This window comes from Vespa mandarinia, chromosome 1 (assembly GCF_050613455.1).
Source record: "Vespa mandarinia isolate Hongniang chromosome 1, ASM5061345v1, whole genome shotgun sequence".
NCBI lineage: Eukaryota > Metazoa > Arthropoda > Insecta > Hymenoptera > Vespidae > Vespa > Vespa mandarinia.
The window spans coordinates 12,354,964-12,378,194 of NC_140810.1; the positions used below are offsets into that span (position 1 = coordinate 12,354,964).

Here is a 23,231-nt window from a genome sequence, read left to right on the forward strand (position 1 = left end):
TTTAGTGAAAAAAAGCTAGAGTAAACGATGTTTTTTTTATGGTGTGATACTAATTACGTCACTTAACGAAGACAGATAGGAAGATTGGTGAATCTACAAGTCGTTATACTTTATTAAATGTAGAACTGGATAGTTGCCAGTAGCATCTACAAAAAAAAAAAGAAGTGACATGACGTCAGCACTTCACGTTATAAGCGCGAATAATCGTGCTTAGAATATATATTTTTAAGTTCTTTTATCAGATCAGAGCTTTATGACCATCTCGATTCTCTCCATCTTTACTATCTCTACTTTTCTACGCTTTTCTTCCCATTTCGACGAAAGTTAATCACCTTATCGAATGACTCTTGCGAAAGTTCCAGTCGACGAGAGAAGGGGTCGAGCCCATTTTCGAGCTATCCTCGAGTTCGTACATTATTTCATCCTCGATTCCTAGCACTGTCAGAACCGACTGCCTTCCTCGCGAGCGGCATATAAAAGAAGCGAACTTTCCGCGAGGAGGGATGAAAATCGCGTTTGTCACGAAGAAAATCGTAACTTTTCTGTAACTTCGACGAATCCCGACGAGTTCAAGCGGCGATAACAACGCGTATATTATACGTATGTGTTCGAAAAGAGAGATCTATTTGCAACGAAAAAAAATAATTTTTTCAACATTGCCTCATTCGAATTTCGTTTCTAAAAGATTTTTATTTTTCAGTGATTTTCAATCTTGTCAAGAGTAACTAATTTATAATATCAATAGTCTGTAATTAAGTTTTCATTGGTTAAAATAAATAAACTTCAAGCAGATCACCTGACAATATTTTACAACAAAGCATGAATTACCTATAACATCCTAATGTTGCGTCGCTTATTATTGTAGTTGGACGATCAGCGAGGATGCAAATGTTATTTGACTTTAGATCAGCATGAAGTAAAGCAATCGACCGCTATGGTAGAATCGCGTTTCGATTTGGGCAGTTCGTTAGGGCGTCAAACTGAAATTTCGGCATATAGCAAAATTCCCGGTTTCATTGGTGTGCGTGCGGTTGGTGGCGACGTATTTTATTGGCCGTCATATCTGTCTCTGACAGGAGCAGGGTTTCCAACGATTAATTATAAACAACCGGCCGCAACAATGGCTCCGCGTAATTAAAGCGAGCGACTGCTTCCTTCTTCTCTCCTCTAACCTCCTCGCTATCCCTCCGTTACTTCGAATATTCTGTCGACCCTACTCTCCGTCGTCGTATAACCTCTACACGACAATGTCAAAGCTAAATATTTTCTGTCGTTCGTTTTACCTATTATCCAAAAGCTTTTTTTTTCGTCTTCGAAATTATCAATATCGATAAGCGTTCCGTCGTGCACTCCAGCTAAAGAAAAAAGAAGGGAAGGGATCATTAACCAAAAACTTAAGATTTTCTCTTTCAACAAGCACTTTTCTATTTTATGTATTTTCTAAATTAATCCACTGCTATTAGCTATCACGAATGATTTGGATGATACCATCACGAAGTATATAATGTTTAGATATGTACTGATTACACGGCCTAACACACACTGTAATGAAAAGTTAATAGACCTATATATCTTTGAGTATATTTGGAGCACTAATTGCAAAATTACCATCGGTTTTACTCTCTCAAATCTAATTTTCAAACTATGACATAAGCTGTATATGAGGTGTAGCAGAAAACTAGTGAAATTGTTATTAGAAAACTCTGTATTTGAAAGAAATTTATAAAATCACATTATTATTAATTTCAAAGTAGTTTACTTCAAAAACGTTGCTCTTTGTAGCAACGTTTAGGAAGTTGTTTAGTGTTAGCGGGTTCAACTGATCTGTCACCACTTTTTGGATGTTGTGTACATTGCCATAATAATGATCTTTCAGATTGAATTTCAGTTTGGGGAAAAGAAAGAAATCTCCAGGACTTAGATCTTGTAAATAGGAGACTCTGAAAGCATTGAAATGTTTTTGATGACCGTGCAAAAATTTGATGACCGTGCAGAGTGACTGGGAGCATTATTATGATGAAGTATTCACCTACTTTCATTGTTTGGCCAGAAACGATGAACTCTTGTCCATAGTACAGATTTTTTCAATATTAAAGATCAATCGAATTTATTGAACATTTCCTTATATTTTTTATGTTGAAGCTTTTTTGAAATATAGTTTGTCTTCCACAGATTCTCGATCTTTCAAAAATGCCTTATACAATTTGAATACTTATGATTTTGACAGTGCATGTTTTCCATACACCTGGATTTTTCAAGTTTCCTATAAAATTTCACATATCACTAGTACATGTACTGATACAAATTGTTGTAAACTAACAGCTAGTAAAGTTTAAAAGTTTTCAGTTCATTGACTGATTATTTGGATTATAAAGATTATCTTTATTCCGGTATACGAAATAAAGTATTGTTACCAATAAACAATTTTCTAGTTTCTTTATTTTTTTGCCACATCTCATATAAAGCTATTATGTCATATATTAGATAATTGAAGCTGATGAAACAGATGGTATTTTTGAAATTAACGCATTAAATATATCGAACAATGAGATTTATCTCCTATTAGTCAAACATTCTTTTTTTGTTGAGCGATTATCGCTCAATTGTAAGAGGACAAATATATATGATTACTCACGACTCTCAGCAACAATTATGATTGAATATTTTCTGTCCATTCGTCTTGGATACCTTCTTACCTGAAATAGTAATAACATGAGCTCGTTACTTTAGCGTAAATCATTAAGAACGCCTCGTAGATTAATAAAATGAGTAATTCGGAACGACAAGTTAACGAGGAGTATTTTCTTCATCCTCTCTCTCTCTCTCTCTCTCTTTTTTTCTGATTTAATCTGTTACTTGTCACTTCGAATTACAATTTTTCAACTAATTTGAAATAATCATTATCATCATTTACAAGTAGCTCAATTAATAACGATTAAATGTGATTCGTTTGAAATTTCTCGTTATCCCCTCAATGTCCATAAAAAAAAAATGTAAAAACCGTTCGCGAATGAACGGATCTAAAGGTTACGGCTACACTCCACGATACAAAACCTTAAACCGTTAAACCTTAAGAGCTATCATTAAAAAAAATCATGTTAATGCTATCATAGGTAAAATTTCTAGCATATATTATTTTATATTAGAAATCGAAGAAGTTGAACGAATACAATTAAATGTTCAATTATTATTAGATGAATAGTAGAAAACTTATTGTTTATAGTAGTTACAAATAAGCATTTATTATGATTACTGCAAATAAACTTATTAGACATTGCACATCTATATTCTTTAATTCTTTTTCTCAAACGAAGTCAGCATTTGTTCTGGCTTGTTGTGGATAGTATTGGCTTGGTATCCTCAATGTTTTCATCAATCATTTCTAAAATTGTTTCCTTTAATTTATACGGCAAATTTTGAATTTTTAACTGTTCCTTTTAAAATGGGTTTTATTAGGGAAAATCTTAAGTCTAAGAGGTAATTTTTTCGTGTACTATTTTTGATCCCTTTGGCAACGTTGGAGAATGAAAAAATGATATTGGAATATGCTGGCGCATTCAACATCGCTCAATCATCTACCTTTTCATAATCATTTAAAAGTTTCCCTTTTTTAGAGACGCCATATTGTAAAGTTATCTTTGACAACCAAAAATAATAAATAAAAAAACTTCAAAACTTAAATTTCAAACTAAAAGTTCAAAAAAAAGATTTTTTATAAAATCTTATACTTATGGTATCATGATTGAAATATTATCCAAAAGTAATTTTTTTTGTTATGTTTATGACAAAGTACATGAGAAAATTGATGATAATGTCGTCATTTCTGATAATATGATTAAATACCTATAAAATTATTGTTTTCAGGGTTCTTAATACAATTAAAACAAAATTTGCATAGGATGAAGTTTCATCCCTGATATCCTTTAAGGATTAAAAGTTAACGAAAAATAGCAACGTAGATATAATATAAATGTATGTATACATAATATTTGATACGAGTTATATGCATTTATGTAAAATACTCCGCTACACTTTTTCCAAATTAGTATTATTATTATTATTATTTTTTTTTTTCTATATCTTGTTCCATTTCCTGCAAACACGCCACGAGAATGAAGTTTCGTAAGAATCGTTCTCGAGCGGCGAACTGGTATTAAAAATTCGTTCTTCAAAATGCCATTTTTTGACGATATATCTTTCAATTGCAATTTTTTAATATCAAAGGCAAAGAATAAAAAAAGAAGAAAGATACTCAATGACTTGATTTCGTGAGTGCCGAGAAAAGATGTTTCGATACATCCTGCGGCGCTTCACGAAGTCTTTAGCAAGATATTACACTCGTTAACGTCAAAACTCATGAGCGTTCAATAAAGAATCTGTGCGGGCTTCTTTTCACGCATAAGAAGGTAAATCGGACACCACGTGAGATCGGCCTCGCAGCAAGATCTTTTCTCTCTTCTTAACCGGTCCGTCAACACGAGCCTACTGCTTTATATATATACCGTTCATAATAATCATGTTTGCACATTTCTCGCGTGCCTCGTATCTGGGTTATGCACAGTAACCTAAATTATCCAAGACGTAAATGTATAATCAACGTGTTCACTTACAGGTAGAAAAAAAAAATATGGGATGAATGCAATAAATGATCGATTAAGAATATAGAATGTGTCTTAATCGATTCATTCATGATGATATAAAATATTTAAAAGAAAAGCAAATATAATGAATAAAAAATACTTTTAGATATAAAGGTTAACAAGGATTTCTTATAATTAGTAAGAATTTCAATATTTCATAGAAAAATAAATGTGAAAAGATGAACAAAATTAAATAAAAAAAAGCTCACAAAATGAACACGTAAATTATATCCAAATAATACTTAAATTATTACACAGAACATTAATTAGAAACAAACGAGTTTTACTCATAGCAGCGACGCAGAATCGACGAAATCATTAAGAATCTCCTCGAAAGTTGGAATTACACAAATTTGCGGAACTAACGTTAGTAATAGTTAATTACACGAGCGCTTGCGTTGTCATATAAAATATTCACTATCCCAAAAGACGTCGAAGTACTTGAAAAAGGAATTCGTAAGAATAAAATAAACCAAAGCGTAAAACCCGACTCCCGTGACGCTCTCTTTATCTCTTTCTCTTACAACGTTCTTGTCTGGAACGCGTTTAATTATCCAGCACCGTTTACTTTAACGAATCCCCGTCTTAAGTATTAATGATTATTAAGGACTTAAAGGCGAGTACACTCGACAAGAATTGTCCTTCCCAGTGGATTGGCAGAGCCTATCACTAAAATTCGCTTATTCAGGGTGAATTTCAAGACCAACATGAAACCGGTTCTTAAACAAAAATGAAAGACAAAATGAGAGAGTGAGAGAGTGAGAGAGAAAGAGAGGAAACATAGCCGGTACGCGGCAGGTGGATCTGACACCAATTTCACCCTTCGTCGTCACCCTTATGCAAAAGGACGCACGCGTGAACGAACGGCTGACAACGCGTAGAGACACGCGAGCCCACACGTCCACATCCGCTAATATACATATGCGCTAACACGCGTTTATGTCCGTGACTGTCCCATCGTGCGTTACGATCGGGTGGGCGAGAACGAGCAAGCGAGCGATCTGACAAATTTCAACGTCATTACTACTAATTTGTTTACACGACACTAGATAGGGCAGGTAACGCACGAGGCATGCAGCACCGGACTGCGAATATTCCACGAGGATTTCACGTATTTATTAGCCGCAATTAGTCAAGCGATGCCTTCCTACACGTACCACCGATCGAGCTGATTTTAACTAACTAATCTACTTCTAATGGGCCTTTCGATTTTTCCGAATAACATTAGAAAAGATGATTGTACTTGTCAAAGATTTTCTTCTTAAAATATCCAAGAAAAAACAATATCTATGGACATACTATTGAATTTCAATTAACACTATTATTACACAATTAATACTATTGTTTTTAATCCAAATAAATTAATTGTATGTAATTACATGTTATTTGATATTTAAAAAAATTCAAAAAAGAAAAAGACTAAACTAAAGCTAATACTTAAAGTTAAGCTTACTTCCTGCATGATGTTTATTCTACTACAACCTAACTGCGACTATCACTCAACAAAAATAAGTTTAAATATTTTCAAACGCATATATTGTATTAATGTAAATAATATCGAATCAAACGCACAAATATAAATAAATTCGCATTCTAATCCAATATCATAGTTATCATCGAACATTTAATTATATAGAAAAAATACTTAATTATAATACTTTAACTTATTCAAACGAAACGATATTCTAGTAAAGTTCGTAACAGTAAGAGTCGCACGTGGTACTCGACAATGAAACACACCAGCGGACTTTATTAGCCGTGAGAGGGAATTACGAAGAAGCGAAGTTTTCCATCTGAAGTCGTTAACCATGCCGTCAAGAGGGTGGACGTTGATCGCTTTATAATTGAATGCGAGGAAGACGGGGTGTAGCAACGGCACGAAAACGAGATGAAGCGTCTTCCTTTTTCGCCTTGCATAAATTTCTATTTGGAAGCTTCTCCCTCTCTCTCTCTCTCTTTCTATTTCTATTTCTATCTATCTCTCCCTATCTCTATCGTTCACACTTTTTTACGATCATAAATACGTAAAAAAAGCAAACATATTCGTACATCCACCCTCTTATACATCTACTCGATTATCGAGTTCACGATTAACCTTACGTCATTATTTGACCTCTCCTTTTTCTTATCTCCGAACATCATACATTTCTACCTTCCACTTGCATAAATAAAATAATACATTAATAGCGAAGATAAAAGTAATAAAAGACGCACATAGACGTACGCAAACGTACTTAGATAATATAAAAATCTATATGTATAGAAGCGGAGTTAGAGAAAAATAAAGAAAAAAGAAGTGAAAAAAGAGAGAGACAGAGAGGGAGAAAGAGATGAAAAGTACAGGGAGTGTCGCGACTTTGCGACTTTTCAGCTAACAAACTGCAAATATCTGGACTGCGGCTGCAAGATGACGTTAATTAATATTGCCGACGGTACAGAGTGTCGGCGGAGGAGCGAAGAAGTCTGCCGGAATAGACGTTTGGGTTGGCGGGAAGAGAGAACAGAGAAAGAAAGATAACCCTCGCCAGGAGGTGGGCTAGGGACGAGGCAAATGGGAGATGGAAAGAAAGAGAGAGAAAAAGAGGGAAGAAGGTCTGAGTTTTTATCATCTCTCCCTCTCGACTCGATTCAGTTAAACTTTGAAATAACCCCTTAATGAGTCTGCCGTGCCGAGTAGACCGGATGCCAACGAAGCTCCCAGATTTTCCTCTCCTTCCCTCTCTCTCTCACTCTCTCTTTCTTTCTCTTTCTCTCTCTCTCTCTCTCTCTCTCTCTCTCTCTCTTTCTCTTCCCTCCATTCTATCTCTCTTATTCTTGCGTTTCATTTCTGAATCTTTCTCTCTCTTATTCCTCTTTTTCTTTTTTTTCTCTTTATTCTTCTTCCTCGTTCTCTCCTTTCCTTCTTTGCCTTTTACCCATACCGCTTTCATTCTCTTTGTCCTTTTTTCTCTTATACCACTCGACCGAGACTACGGCCTCGATTATTGCTCGTCTCGTGTTGTTTTATGAATTCGCTTTATACACCCTGGACGCTTAAAGTATTGGTGTTATACAGTTTTACATAAGGAAATAAAATAATATACTAATAAAAGGAAAACTGTTTCAGCATATATTACAATAAAAAAAACATAGATAGATCTATTTTATATAACCATACACTTTCATTCTTAATAATACAATCTATTGACTTACAACGTAAAGTGCATTAGATCGTTCGTGACCGCGTTGACGTGTATATATTTAATAATCTTCTATAGGATGTATGTATCAACAACTATTATAAAAACAATTTTTGCAACATGCAAACAAATCTGATTACGATAGACCACCTTCATCTTTGAATAAAAGAGAGACGTTAGAAAACATCGAATTTCCTGATACTCTTTTTAAATGGTCAATCGAATTTGTCGATTTGTCGCTTTCTCGCAATGGAATTTTCATAGAAATCAAGGAACATACAGTTGGGAATGTCTGTTGATCGTAGAATGAAACGCGGTCTCCGGGATTTCCATATTGGTCCATATACGTGCTCGAGAGAAGGATATGGAAGCGGAAGCAAAGGTAAAGATCGTACGTCGGCGCGCGTCAAACACAGAAACCCCATTAAGTACGGACTCGCGTGTCCGAGCTGAAGCTCTGCAACAATGCGCACTCTTACAGGACAAACAAACACCCCACCAGTTCTCTCTTCATCAGCTACGTAACCTCTCTACCTCCCAACCGTCCTACCCCCTCTTCTCTTCTCTCCAATCGAGTAAGCATTTTGCTCGGTGGAACACCCAACCTTTGTCATTGGGTATAGCTTTCAGTTCCACTCTTCCAAATACGAGATTGTATAAGTCGATTTTTAAAACGTTTTTATAACGACCTGCTCTTTACTATCTCGAACATTTCCGCACGGACGATTATTGATTATCACGAAAAAAAAAGAAATATCTATAATATCTACGTATTTTGTGTAGAAATAAGAAACATGCTTTATAGATATTCATCGAACTTTCTGTCTATCTACAATATTTAATTAAACCGTAGGTCCACCGAAATAGCCATAACGCTATTTCATTTGTAATAACTGCTATCGATATCGTCTTGTATTAATTCGACGGAGGCTGTGATACTAGATCCAATGAGCCTTGACTAATGGGCAACCGATTTAATTACGAATGCCAAGTATTTTTCCCAAAGGAGAGGATTCCCAACTCTGAACAATGACAAGTAACAAGTTTTTATACTTGCAAGAAAAAAATATAATGAAAGCGAACAGTAAGAGGAATCCAAAATACGACTATTGCAACATTTCTCCGAAGAAGTAATGTTTTACTCTATGCATGTGTGTATGTGTGTGCGCGCACGTGCATGTGCGTGTGTACGTGTGTATGCATGTCCTAGGTTTGCGTTAAATGAATGGTATAATTACTACCGTCGTGGCGAATAATTAGAAGGAAATATGCGTCAGTAAACTCCACAGAGTGACTACAGTTTTAGTAGTTCATCGAATTCGTTTTGCTCGATTGCCCGATATTAAACTCTCTCAGATGGACCACACACTGTCTTACCTCCGCATGAGTCAATATACGACGAACAGTTCAAAAAGAGGAACTGGTTTTCTTCGATCACGGGAATTAGAAGCCACAGAAAACTATTCCCACGATCTAACCTCCTCTTTAATTCCGAATGTCTTCTTTATTTCGCAAATAAGAAAATTGAGACGAGATTTCTCTTCGCCAACAGATCCGTAGAACCTGTTTATCTCTTTTTATCTCTTTGTGAAAGAATTACAAGAGAAAGAAAGGTCTCATCAAGTAATCATCGTCACAGACTTCAATCACAACGAATCTTTGTTAACGCTCACGCTAGCAGATACTTTAAAAAAGATTACCAAAAGACGAAAAGCTCTTTCAGTTTTCTTCTGAGTTAACAAATATCCTTTGACATGCTTCTCCCAAATAAAAGAAAGACTCCCATCGTGCCTTGTTAGATGGAAATTTTAACGTACTAATTCAAGACTTCTCTTCCAGAAGGCTTCAACTTGTTGGCACCGATTTCGATGTCATACGACTACCGCCATAGACGGTTATGTTTATGTTATGCTTTTCGATCTAGTCCCTAGCATATTCCCTACATCGTCTTTCAGTTCCAAACCAACAAAGCTCGGCGTCCTTCCAGCATAACCCCCTTCTCCATCGACTTTTCCCTCTCTCTCTCTCTCTCTCTCTCTCAGGCGATTTATTGTGCGGCCAAGGAGATTTCTGATTCTATTTTTAAACCCCCACCACTATTAATTCTCTTTAATTTTTGTTTTGTTTTCACAGCTACGTCGGAAAATGCACTGAACACGGCGAATTTCAAAGCCTTCAGGACGAAGAACACGAAGTGTGTTGCAGAGAACTCGACGACACGGAGGATGTGCTGGCAGTCGTCGCCATTGCTGTCGAGCGAAGGGCGCTTCTCTTCCCTTGGGCGCGTTTCATTCCGGTTTTTGGCATGGACCGACGAGTCTTTTTATGTCGCTCCTCTACCTACACACATGTACTTATAACTATACGTGTACGTCTACTATCACAATGCTTATCCACCGAATTTTCGGAGAAGTGGTAAAAGAGCCACAAGACTCCGAGTGTGCGTGCCAACGACACCAAGCGCTTCCGATCTAATGAGTTTCACAGTCACCGGAAACGGAAACGTTAAATAGTGTTGGAGGTCGACGTCGAGGAACAGCGATCGGCGTAAGCCAAACTATTCCTCTCGCCTTTTTTTTGTTTCAACTATGTCAAAAGACATTCAACGGATTCGGAAATATTAGAAACTTATTTGAGATTTTTTTCAAGATGTCGAATTGGTAGGAATTATATACGACTGATGATTTTACGTAACAAAGAATAGAAAAAATATGTTCTTCTCACGAAGTAAAACAGAATACTGATGCAAATATTAATAATAATTATAGAAATATGAATAATAGTAATAGAAAATTACTGATCAAGTAACTTTAATTTTCATCCAGAAAATTACATTATTAATGAAAAGAAATAAGAACATCTATCTTAATTGCAAAGAAATTAATATATTACTTTCCTGATCATTGGAAATTCGTTAGAAAGCTTATGTTTTTCTTTATTTTTCTCAATAATTAATATTCTCGGAATCGTATCACGCGATATCGTGTACACCGGGAATCTCACAGAAATCTTTAAAGATTGAAAAAGTGCATTCTACGACTTTCAGGATTATGGCTTTCACGACTTTAAGAATCAATTACGTAAAAAGACTGGGAAGTAGACATAAGACCGCTTTTTGTCGTGTCTTTTTTCCATGCGACAACGAGAGCAATTGATTCGCTTGTAAAGAGGTCGGATCAATGAGCTGGCACTCCTTAACAGTCATGGCGATACGCGACCTTCACGTCCATTAAGTGAAATATAAAATGTACTAGGAATGTGTGCGTTTTGAAGGATTTTTTGAAGAATTCATCTCATTGTATTATTACTTATATGAAACATATGTATTTTTAAATCAATTATCGATCAAAATGATTCCAAATTACTAACTTTAGATGACAAGGAAGAATCTTAAAATCACGTTAAGAAAAACGTAATTCATCGTAGATTTTATCAAGTGTTCGATTGTAGAAAAGCTACACAGAAAATGTGTCTCGTTTGAGAGAATATGTATATCGATGAGACGATTTGCATGGGGGAACGTAAGAAGATAAAGCAGGACAAGCGATAAAAATGTAAGGCTAGGTGGCCCCCATCGAGGCGGAGTCTCGCGTTTGTGGAAGACAAACAAAGCCGAAGAGAAACCTTCGACGACCGGTCTTTGGGTGCGCGGCATCCAACGAAGTAAGCAGAGAAGAAATAAAAGAAAAAGAAGAAAACGATAGTGGAGGAGCTCGAGAGGAAGAAGAAAAAGGGGTAGAAGAAGAAGTCTAAGCTACGACTACTAGGAAGCGCTCACGGCCGTTATGGATGCAAATCCGCGTACGAAACGTATAACAGATTTGCAAGAACAAATACACGCCTGGGAGTTTCGTTCTAGAAGTGTACGGTGTGAAAGAAAAAAAAGAAAGAGAGATAAAGAGAAATATATATATATATATATATATATATATATATAGAGAGAGAGAGAGAGAGAGAGAGAGAGATAAAGACAGAGGGAGATAGAGGCCGAAGAGAGGAAAGGTTGCTTCGCTCTCGATGGATTCAAATGAGGATAAATATTTATAAAAGAGCACGGGCCGATGGAGCTTCCTTCTTGACTTCTACTAAGATTCTTCTGCAATCTTTTTTGCACCAGTACGTGGAGGATGGTCACACTACTGAAGATATAACGCGTCGTTGGCGGAGGAAGGTAACGAGCTGCTCCGAAAAAATATTGCCTCGTTCTCTAACGATATAAAAAAGAGAAAAGTTGTGATCATACTAGGAACGAAAGGTATTGTTTAATAACGACAATTAGAAATAATATTTTCAAATTATTCGAAAAACGACGAGGCACATAAATATAATCAAATTGATCGATTCGTTTTTGTCAAAGTTTCTTCATAAAAACATCTATCTACCAAACACGAACGCAATTCGAAGCATGATGATATGATGACAAAACTTATTTAGAAGAACTGCATTCCGTTCGTCGACGAAACGGCAAAAAACGTATTGCGTCATGGCAACATAATAGCACTTGGAACATTGAGTGTTTCTAGTTTACATGTAGTTCGATGAATGGACGAACTTTACACCGTAGAAGAAAACTTGTCAGACAAATATCCGGATTTGTTCGTGACATTCCACGAAAAAATATAAAGGAATTTATTTAAAAGTAATTATGCCATATTAATATATATCTATATATATATATATATATATATATATATATATATATATATATGCCTGAAGAACGTCAAATACAATAATAGTTCTTAAAGAAAAGTTTATCATGCTAATGAAACTGTCTTTAGATTTATGCACCAATATAGCCAGAAGCTTAAACATATTACGAACTATTGGATTAGCGAACGTAAACGTTTAGCTCGTTAACAGAAGCAACCGCATTATTATTAGAATTACGAGAATAACATAATATTATCTTTCTCTCGTAAAACGAATGAAATCAAATCCACGACTCCCTCGTCGAGGTTAAATAACGAGCGGTAGTGAAATGCAGTCGGCAAATGGCTGACAGAGAGAGAGAGAGAAAGAGAGAGAAAGAGAGAGACAGAGAGAGAGAGAGAGAGAGAGAAAGAAAGAAAGAAAGAGAAAAAGAGAGGAAGAACGTATATAAGTGTGTGCGTGCGTACGTACGTGTGTACGCGGCCATGAAAAAAGAGGGGAAACGAAGAGTGAGCACACGGTAGAGCAAGAGAGAAAGAGTGAGAGAGAGAGAGAGAGAGAGAGAGAGAGTAAAAGAAGGGTCAGCAGGAGGAAGAGACAGGATGAGGGTTCGTCCCGCCTAGTAAATGCGAGTGACGTTAATGGGGGCTAAATAATTTCCTTTATCGTCTGATGCTCTCCGCTGACGCACACTGCACCTTATGAGATCCTCTTCCGGCCGTAGAAGATTTCCCCGATTTTCTTTTCGCGATAAGAAACCACTTTCCGTTCAATCCAAGTCAAATTCAGACGCGCCTTGTTTGCCGGAGGTGAATATTAAAAAAGTCGCAAGAAGAGAGCCGAGAACTCCGTAATAATGTTTCCGTTTCGGCGTGGAGAAGAATAAAAAGATCTCGTTGAAAAAGGGAGATCGGAGACCCTTTGATGCTTCCATAGTATAAGACGATCGGTAAAAATCGATCTGAAACTTTTAAACGTTTCTCAGTATTCTTATATTTTTTGTGATCTCTTAAGCTTGAAACTTTATGTGACAACACCGAGACTTTTCGAATTGCTTTATTTCTTATATAAAATCAGACTATAAATCTGCCATCGACACTTTTATTTTCTAAAGTCTCTCTCTCTCTCTCTCTCTTTCTAAAAAAAAAATCGTTTATTTGGAAAAAACAAATAATTAAGCAATTTTTTAAATGATATCATGATAATTACGTTAAATTCAAAATACATGCTCATCTCTTGTGGGATATAAATAAGTTACGACGAACGAGTCCTTAATAGCATCCGGGGACACACGTTTTTATGTACATATATATATATGAAAACACAATTAAAAATTTTGAAGGGCAACTTGTATATTACAATGAAAACGTATATAACTTCTTTAAGAAAGTAATAAACTACTGATTTTTATACATTCATAACGCGATTTGGCGTTATGAAACCAAATACATATAGTAATTATACTAATTTAAGAAACGTAATTATACTATACAACGAATTTATACTATAGATATTGCTTTCATGAAAAAATTCATGATCAAGAAGTACCGGAGAGAATTAAATTCAAATTAGAAAATAGAAAATGGCTTGTTAAAATTTGCTTAGATAACAATGTTTCGATCTCCGAAGGAAGAAAATGCAGTGAATTCGTACGAAAAAATCGCATACGGATCATTGTTACACGCATTTTTATCGCCTCCATATATAACAGGGAGGTACTTCTCGTTGGCAGGAAAATTATGATAATTGCTATGACCCAAAAACTGACGTGCCGTGTAACAGGATTTGAACGATCAACGTTATTAGAGCAAATGGGAGAAAGAAAAAAAGGGAGAGTAAAGGAGGAAACGAGAAAGAGAGAGAGAGAGAGAAGACGATCAAAGATCGCAAAAGCAAGAGGGATACAAAAAGAGAGTCTGCTACCAACGATAATAAAAACGACTCAGATATCGACTTGTTTCAGACAGTGAATTTGTTCGGCCATGAATACCAAGGTTTATGTCTTTCTTTTTTCATTTAATTAATGCGCTTTACAATTCCTGTATGAAGAAAAACATTACAATGCGACAGGTACTTTAAAACATAAAAAATGCTCCTCTCTCCCTCTCTCTCTCTCTCTTTCTGTTTTTCTCTTTTCTTTGAGCATAATAATTTCATCGATACATATCATAACCACTAGACAATTGTAATCAAATTTTAGGTCTAGGATCTTTTTCTCTCCTTTCTTCTACTCGATCAGAAGAAAAATCTTCAGGAACGCGTGACGCTTGTGGAAATATCGTGTTTCATTTTAAAAATATATTTTCGATAGAATCAATATTTCCTGCGGGAAAAACTTAGAATTTTTTCAGAAACGATTCCTTTAAGCCTTAAGTTGTCGCGGGAAGTTCGTTGGATCGGAAACAGGCTTCTCAGGTTTGTTTGAACGAGGCAACGGCCTCGAAGAAGATCCGCATAGAGTTCATCGAGAAGGCTGACGCTGACGGAGAGATCACGTCTGTGAAAATTGTATGCCCGAGAGAAAGAGTGAAAGAGAAATGCTCCAAGCAAAGGGAAGAGAGAAAGTCCCTCGTGTCGTTCCCCGTCCTCTGTAATTTTCTACCCTCCCGTATACTCTCAACCTCCCTCTCTTTCTCTCTTTCAACTCTGATCCCTTTATATCTTTCTAACACTCCGGTCTCATGTTCTCACGAGCACGACCTTCGCGGTCTTACGTTGTTGCACTTTTGAAGAAGACAATGTATTCGACCTTGTATATAACCTTCAAATTGAGCGATCTCTTATAAAATAATTTGATAATAGGTTTAATAATTTAATAATAAAAAATGATCAACTGGTAGACCTTTTCTGTTTTCTCTCTTTTTTTATGTTACTTCGATGATCTCCATAATCGTAGACAAATTAAGGCTCAAGTTAAGGTGATGAGAAAAAAGACGAATTAGTAAAGAATATTTTGAACGGCCGAAAAAATTCCTAGCAAGGCTTGAACGGATGATCACGATATTGCATAATAGCTAAGTAGAAAGAAAAAGAAGCAAGCACAAGATCATTTGTCACTGGCCATTTACATACATCGCTCGATGTTTCAAGCTGACGTGTAAAGATGAATTGAATGAACCTTTGTTGAATATTGGATGAAAAGTAACTAGTGCGGTTATTCTCCTCCTACTCTGCTATCCTTCTCGTTCACGTCGATTTACTCTTTTTATTTCGCTCTCCCACAATTCTCTTGCATCCTCCTTTCGGTTCTCTCCGACCACGCTGAAAACCACGATGTATGGGAGAAACAATCGTATCGGTCAGTTCGGTAGTAAATTATTAAACGTTACTGACGTCGGGGAAAGAATAAACGGGATCGCTCGTTGCTTCCATTTCAAATGGAATATTCAATGTACTGCTCGCTCGCTCTCGGATAGCTCGTGTCGTAGAAACGCGACGAATTCTTTCGCGTGTCAGGTTAATCCTTCCTTCGATCAGAACGGAAGTAGGACTTTGTCGTACGTAACGCCTTGTTTCTGTGCGAAATTTAATAACGAAGTAATTTGAATAACAAAAGAAACATTACTCGTGTTATTTCCCTAAATCTATTTCTTTTTAATTTTTATTTATCGATCAAACAAAACTAAATCTTTCTAACAATTTTTTGAATATTTAAAAAAAATTGTAAAAAATAAAGAAAACGCAATATAAATTATAAACGTACAATATTTTCTGATAGCGTCGGCAATAACGATTGTTTTCCTTTCGTGACAAGATAGCCACTCTCTCTCTCTCTCTCTCTCTCTCTCTCTCTCTTATTTTCGAGACCGCAGCAAAGTACTTTGGGGTTAATAAGCTTAACGATTCCTGAAGCGGATACATGAGCCAAGCCGACAACCAGTGCACAAGCACAAGGGAACAATGGCACACTGTGGTTACTGACACGCTGGGAGCGAAAGAGAAAGGAAGAAGGGAAGGGAAGAGAGAGAAAGAGAGAGAGAGAGAGAGAGAGAGAGGAAAGGGAGAGAAAGCGCATGGGCTGGTCCTTGGTGGTTCTGTCGGCAGGCGCATTGACAGAGATATAATTAATGCGACACATATCCGTCGGCTGAACAGAGGTATGCACACCGGAGGTTGACGCAAATATACCACCACCACCACCACCACAGTGAAAGCGCGTCCATCGAGTGCAACCTCAATAAACGTGCAAACTACCGTTTCATTCTCACCGTCCTTCATAATACTGCAAGTACCAAGATAAAAAGGTCGACGTTTTAGCCGATCGCGGTAAATCTCGTTTTCAGTTTGATTACATATGTATGTATGTATATAAGTGTAAGTTTTACACACTACACTTAATATTGATCAGATCGTTCCTACTATGCCTGAAAAATTTCCGTGTATGAATCGATTAGAAAATAATAAGAAATTCGAAGCTTAAAGTATTAATTTTAAGTAAGTACGTTAAATATATACATACATATGTATGTAAGAATATGTAAGTACATTATCACTTATACGTGTACCGATATCGTTTCGTATCAGACATATCTTTTGTTCTCTTACAATGCTAATATTGCATATTATGTGCCGCACTGTTGCGGCCGTTCTACATGAGGCTCGCATTTAAATACATATATTTCTGCTATAAATATATTTCTCTTTAACGTGGAAACATAAATAAGAGGATACGTTCGTAAAAATAAAAAGCAATGTCAGAAAGAGAGAGTGAAAGAAAAAAAACATTAAAATAATACTATTTAATTGAAAGATAGCTGAATAGTGATTTTTCTAAAGTAGATAGATTTTACAACCACAGTAACGAGATTATATTTTTAAAATATAAGTTATAGGAAAACGTTGGAAATAAAAACTATATGGATAGAATTATGATTTTCATAGGTCATTTTTATATATTGTATTTTTATCTGAAATCCTTAGAAAATGAATCTTCAAATCCTTTCAAATAAAGCTATCTGCACGGCAATTTGGTAAAAATTCTAGGAAAAGTCTCTAATCCTTCTATCTTCTATAAAGAACTTTTCTTTTTCTTGAGGAAACGATAAATTATTCGAAGAAAAAAAAAAACACGAAACTTCCCGTTGAGGAATATGATATCATGCATAAGGTCCGAGAGTGTTAAGAGCGTATAAGTCACAAACCTGTTGTCGTTCATTATTTCTCAGGCTACTCCACCTGAATCAACACATATTTTTCTACACTAATCAGAATCCTCATTGTCTCTTTCTTTGAATTTTCTCCAATTAATTAGAAGTACGTTTCTTAAAGTTTCCTTTAAGGAACCTACTTCTCTCTATAAGGTTATTCAACCCCATTTATTCCAAGAACGAATAGATTCAAATTCCATCCAAAACAAATATTTTTTCGCTGTCTAAACACACTCAACTACGTCAAGCTATACCAATATCACACATTTGTCCTACTTCGATACAATCATTCGAGTTTTTTCCTTGACGCTCAAGCAATCACTCAAGCAATATTTCTGGTATATGATATGTAACATATATAGTAAATGAGACGAATAGTTATCAATAATTGTTTATTTAACAAAAGAGATAATAATCAATCTAAAATAACATAACGTATAAAGTTTTTAATAATTTTCATTGATATTAGTTTTATGCTTTAATATTAAAAATCTAAGGTAGGATATTGAGTATCTGTTAAAAACAATAAACAACAATTCAACAACATTGGATGAAAGTTACCTGACTTAACTCGCGGAAATTAAAACAGAAGCATAAAAAACAACTACAGAACTATGGAAGCTATTTTATAAAAAAAAAAAAAAAAGAAAACCAACTAGTGACTCAAAATTGGTAGGAATGAAAATAAAAATAGTTAAACAGCACACAAAAATAAAATTATTAGATAATTCATAAGAAGCAAATAGAATACCTAGATCAAGAATCGATAAATGAAATCGCTAATTCAAAATTTAAATCGTTTCCTATCTGTACTCTGGATCATAATATAGACCAATTTTTAGAAATGCTCAAACAACTATTAAAATCCAAAAAAATCCTATTAAAGGATAAATAATTGAAATTGCAAACCTGTTCCTCGTATGTCGATGAATTGATAATTAGAACGCTCAGTAATAAAAATGCAGACTATTACATCTTCCAGTTAAAAACAGAAAAGAAGTTTAAAAGGTCTACACATGAAAATGAGCATAAAAGCTGATCTTTAGGGAAAAAAATCATAAAACAAATAACATCGTTAATCTTACTAAAAGTGATATACACACACATCATTATCCACATCGATAATCAAAGGAGAACAAGTTAATAACAATGAAATGTACAATGTCATTACTATAATTGATACTATAATAGAAATTAAATCTCCGAGAGAACAAAAATATTGTATAATGTGTCAAATTTAAAAGGCACGATCACACAAAAGATTATTGTAATAAATCAGCTATATGTTTCAAATGTGTGCAGGGTCACATCTTTCAACTAACTGCTCAATGGATCAAAAAATACAAACTTTATCTGTTCAAACTGCAGTAACAAACATTCTGATAATTAGAAAAGTCGCATTAAAAGAAACCAGTTATAAAAAAAGCTATGTCCTCTAAATAGATTCAGAAATTCCCCAAATCAATCAATTTAACAAACAAACACTACTAATTTAAATACATGCAATAATCAAACACCGGCTCTGTTTACAGGTAACAAAACTTAAAAGTTATGCAAAAATTATAAATCAAATATCAATTATTTATACAAAAATATAAACAGTTTAGAAAAATTAGAAAAATTAACAGAAAATTTAACCATCTAAAATGACACTTACGTTAAATCTTTTAATAAAACTGATAACGCTCCAAGAATCGAACAAACATAAAAATGATTTAATCGAATTGCAAAAATTAACAAAACTTTAGATTATGAATTAAAATTACTTTTAAGGTGTCAGGATATTGATATTATTGCTATAACAGAAAAATATGAAACAGATAAATCACATTTAAAAATCTCGCATTATAACTATTATATTCATACTTAAATTGTAGGGATCGAAAATCTTTGTTAAAAAAAACTTTAAACCCTCACTAATATCAAACAGTTAAAGATGCTATCGGTTACAACATTATATTCAACAAATATTATATTTGTTGATATATTAATAAATAGACAACTAAAAGTGTGCTTTTCAAGAAGACCTATATACTGTCAGGAAAATTAACAGATATAAACAAAACGCTTGACATACTGGACATAACAGCCTCTAATACAAATTTTAATATTCAAGCAAAGGAACTGTTGAAACTATTCTCAGATTGTACACATATAATTTTCGAAATTGGACAAAGAGCGTCGACGAATGAAAAGGTTTCACCAACGAACAGCTCAACAAACTGGTTAAACTATAGAGAATTCATAAATAATAACTGTAATATACTTAAAAAAAAAACACATAACATAGAAATAACATCAGAAAGATAAACTTTCATAATACAAACAATTGCAAACATCTCAAGACAAAACAGAAAAAGTAATGATATCAAAATTATAGAGCTAATCAAAAATAGAAAAAAAAACAAGGATGTAATAATAAATTACAAAATAGCCACAAGACAAAATTCGATTCAATTCATTCACTAATAACATCAAAAATTCAGAAAACAAGCAATAATAAGTTTACAACTTTATTTGTAATGCTATATAAAAATAATGCTGATGGAACAAACTACTCATTGTGAAAATGTACAGAAAAAATTAAAAGGCCAATCATCACTCTTACATTTCCAATTCAAAAACAAACTGGAATTTGGACAAAATCTGGAAAAGATTAAGCAGAAATCATAGCCCGCTATCTATAAGTAATATTCATAAATGCATCACAAACTTTTCTACTTAATAATGACACCAACTTATAAAACCATAAAACAATTAAAACAGAAGAAATTTATACGATAATTAAAAATTTAAAGAGCAACGAAATTCATGTTTATGGTCATTGAATGATAAAAAAATTTCAAAAGCAGAATTCTAAAAAAACTTCCGAAAAAAAAAGTAAAATATCTAAAAATCCTAAGTAACGCAGTCTTCATGGTAGGATACTTTCCAAAAATATATGCGGATATATGCGGTAATAATAGCAGACATTAGAATCCTAAATGATCATACTTTTATAGGTCAATATTTCTTTTTTAAATTATTTTTAAAATAAGAGAATAAATTAATACATGAAATTAACATTCCAGACCACCAATTTAGATTCAGGAAAAATCATAATACAATAGAACAAGTTTGCAAAATGGTAAATAATATAATCTTTTCTATAGGAAAAGACAATTACTGCATTGCGGTATTTTTAGATGTAGAAAAAGTTTTCGATAAAGTTTACTATGAAAGGGCATTAAAAAAACTTTAATCATTATTAATAAGGAATATTTACTTAGTCATCTCCTCATACCTTACAAATAGATACTTTTACATTAAGATTAACAATGTAATCTCTATACTTAAAATATATAATAGTATCCATGCAAGGATGCCACAAGAAAATGCTTTAGATCCATATTATAGCTATTCCTTTTTCACTGTGAATATACTAATTAAACCAAATAATGAAACATATCTATAAAATTACAGGCAACCATCCTATTTACACATAAAAATATTGAAATAGTAACAACAAACTTACAAAATCATTTAAATAAAATAGAGAGTTGAACAGAAGGCAATAAAATTAAAATTAACTCAACAAAGTGTTTACATATTATCTTTACTAAAAATCCATCGTTTAAAATCAATTAAAAATTTAGGAATTTCGCAAATAAATTCTGTTAAATATCTCGGGCTTCTCTTAAATGACAAACTAAACTAAGGAAGAAACACACACAAGAAAAAATCAAATTAAAACAAAATTAAAAATGATTAGAAAAAACATGTACTAGCTCAAAGAAAGAAATTTTAAATTAGGTATAAATAACAAACTACTCCACAAGACTATAATAAAACCACCGATCCGAATAAATTTAGGATGTAAATTCCAAATCGATCGTCAAGAACATGAAAAGCCTTCAGTCCATTATTTTAAGATGTATGGTTAATAAAATATAATGATATTAGAAGAACGTTAATATTATACTCCTATAGTAAAAGAGGAAACTACACTATATACTGAATCTCACTAATATAGAAAAAAGTATACAAACTTTATTGCCAAATACTACTACTCAAACTTTCTCAGAAGGCTTAAAAGGAAACGTCTATCTGATTTAGTCATTTATTTAACCGATAATATATTACTCTCACAACTATTATCAACAACTATTATCGATACTTAATTACAAATATGTTGATAATTGTATTGAAATCCAAAGGATAATTCTAAAATAATACTGTTAAAAAAAGTATTATAATTATTTGTACGAAACAAATAGAAGCTGGAAATAGAAAATTTATTAAGATTATTTAAAAAAAGAAAACCTTAAATGATTCCCACTTTACGAATTGATTCAGTACGAATTTTATGAATTTAATAGTGAGTAAGAAAAAATTACTGCGAGTCAGAGAAAATTTCAGACAGAATTGACGTTATCGAAGGCCATCGGAACGTTGAAATCGGTAGCAGGAAACGCAATTGCAAAATTCTCACGTGGTATGACGTAGAAAGGAAAAAAGGAACGAACGAAGGCGTTCTACGCTCGATATGCGCACATGGCATATCTTGATTCCGAGAGCGAACGAAATCGATGGTACATGAAGTAGTAATCCATAAAAAACTATGGACGGCTGCCTCGTAGAAGGTTTATTCGTTCAATCCGAAAAAAGAACAGGAATGGAAAGAAAAATAGCAAGTATGTAGAAGTATATCGCAAGAAATGTCCTAGGATATTTCCTTTCTCTTTTCTCTTACCTCTCTCATTCTACCCATTCGTTTTAGCAACATGAACGGATGTGTAGAAAACCAATAAATTTCTCTTAGATCCTACAAGTTGCGCTTTAAAATTGCAAAAATTCATACAATCGCTCATATCTGATGAATCTTACTGATGAATCTTACCGAAGTTTTTACCGATGATTCTCTCTCTCTCTCTCTCTCTCTCTCTCTGTTTAAAAAACTGTAATAGCAAAAAACTTTTCTCGTAGTCTTCTTCTACTCTGTCCCTTCTCTTTATCCTTCTCTACGACACTTCGATGTATTTCGTTCAAATTGATGGTCCACGTGTAATGGAAAACAATGGTCTCTTTATTTCTCTTACGAAAGTATTGGGAAATCCGAAGAGGCATGAGTTAACGTTCGACGAAAGCCCGACAATGCAGGAAAAGAAAAGCTGTCTGCTCCTATCGGACTCTTTAATAGTGCCGGTTAATTGATATGTAGCAGGTATTGCTCTCTGTCTCTTTCTCTCTTTCTCTTTCTCTTTTTTCTCTCTCTTTCTTATATACGCGTGCACTATCCTTATGCGCGCATACCCATTCATAAAGAGGCTCTTTGTCGAGTACTAGAGCAGAAGCGCGTTTATATTCCGTATAGCCATTGTAAGAAAGTCGATCTTTATCGGCGAGACGACGTATCCCATGACGCTGGTGAACGCTTTTATATATATATATATATATATATATATATATATATATATAAGTATTATATATACTGTACTAAGCTCAGGAGTTTGCTTGCTGGATGGCACAAACAAGCAAGAGAATTTCTCCACCTATTCCTAACATCGACGTTATTGAAGTCCACGGAGTAGGATTTTAGTGACATAATAATTGTAAGATTTATATATTTATCCTAA

The 23,231-nt window shown here is 34.2% G+C and overlaps 1 protein-coding gene across 6 annotated transcripts in view; it reads right to left on the reverse strand.

Moving 5' to 3' along the window:
- Rbp6 (RNA-binding protein 6) overlaps nt 1-23,231 on the reverse strand; it is a 598,400-nt gene that overhangs the window by 487,387 nt on the left and 87,782 nt on the right. The window contains exon 1 of one of the 6 annotated variants that reach the window (XM_085663094.1): nt 2,636-2,666. The exons of the other annotated variants lie outside the window; for them this stretch is intronic. The gene's annotated coding sequence lies outside the window, so the exon portion shown is untranslated. Of the gene's footprint in view, nt 1-2,635; nt 2,667-23,231 lie in introns of those variants that run through there. 6 annotated transcript variants of the gene reach the window in all.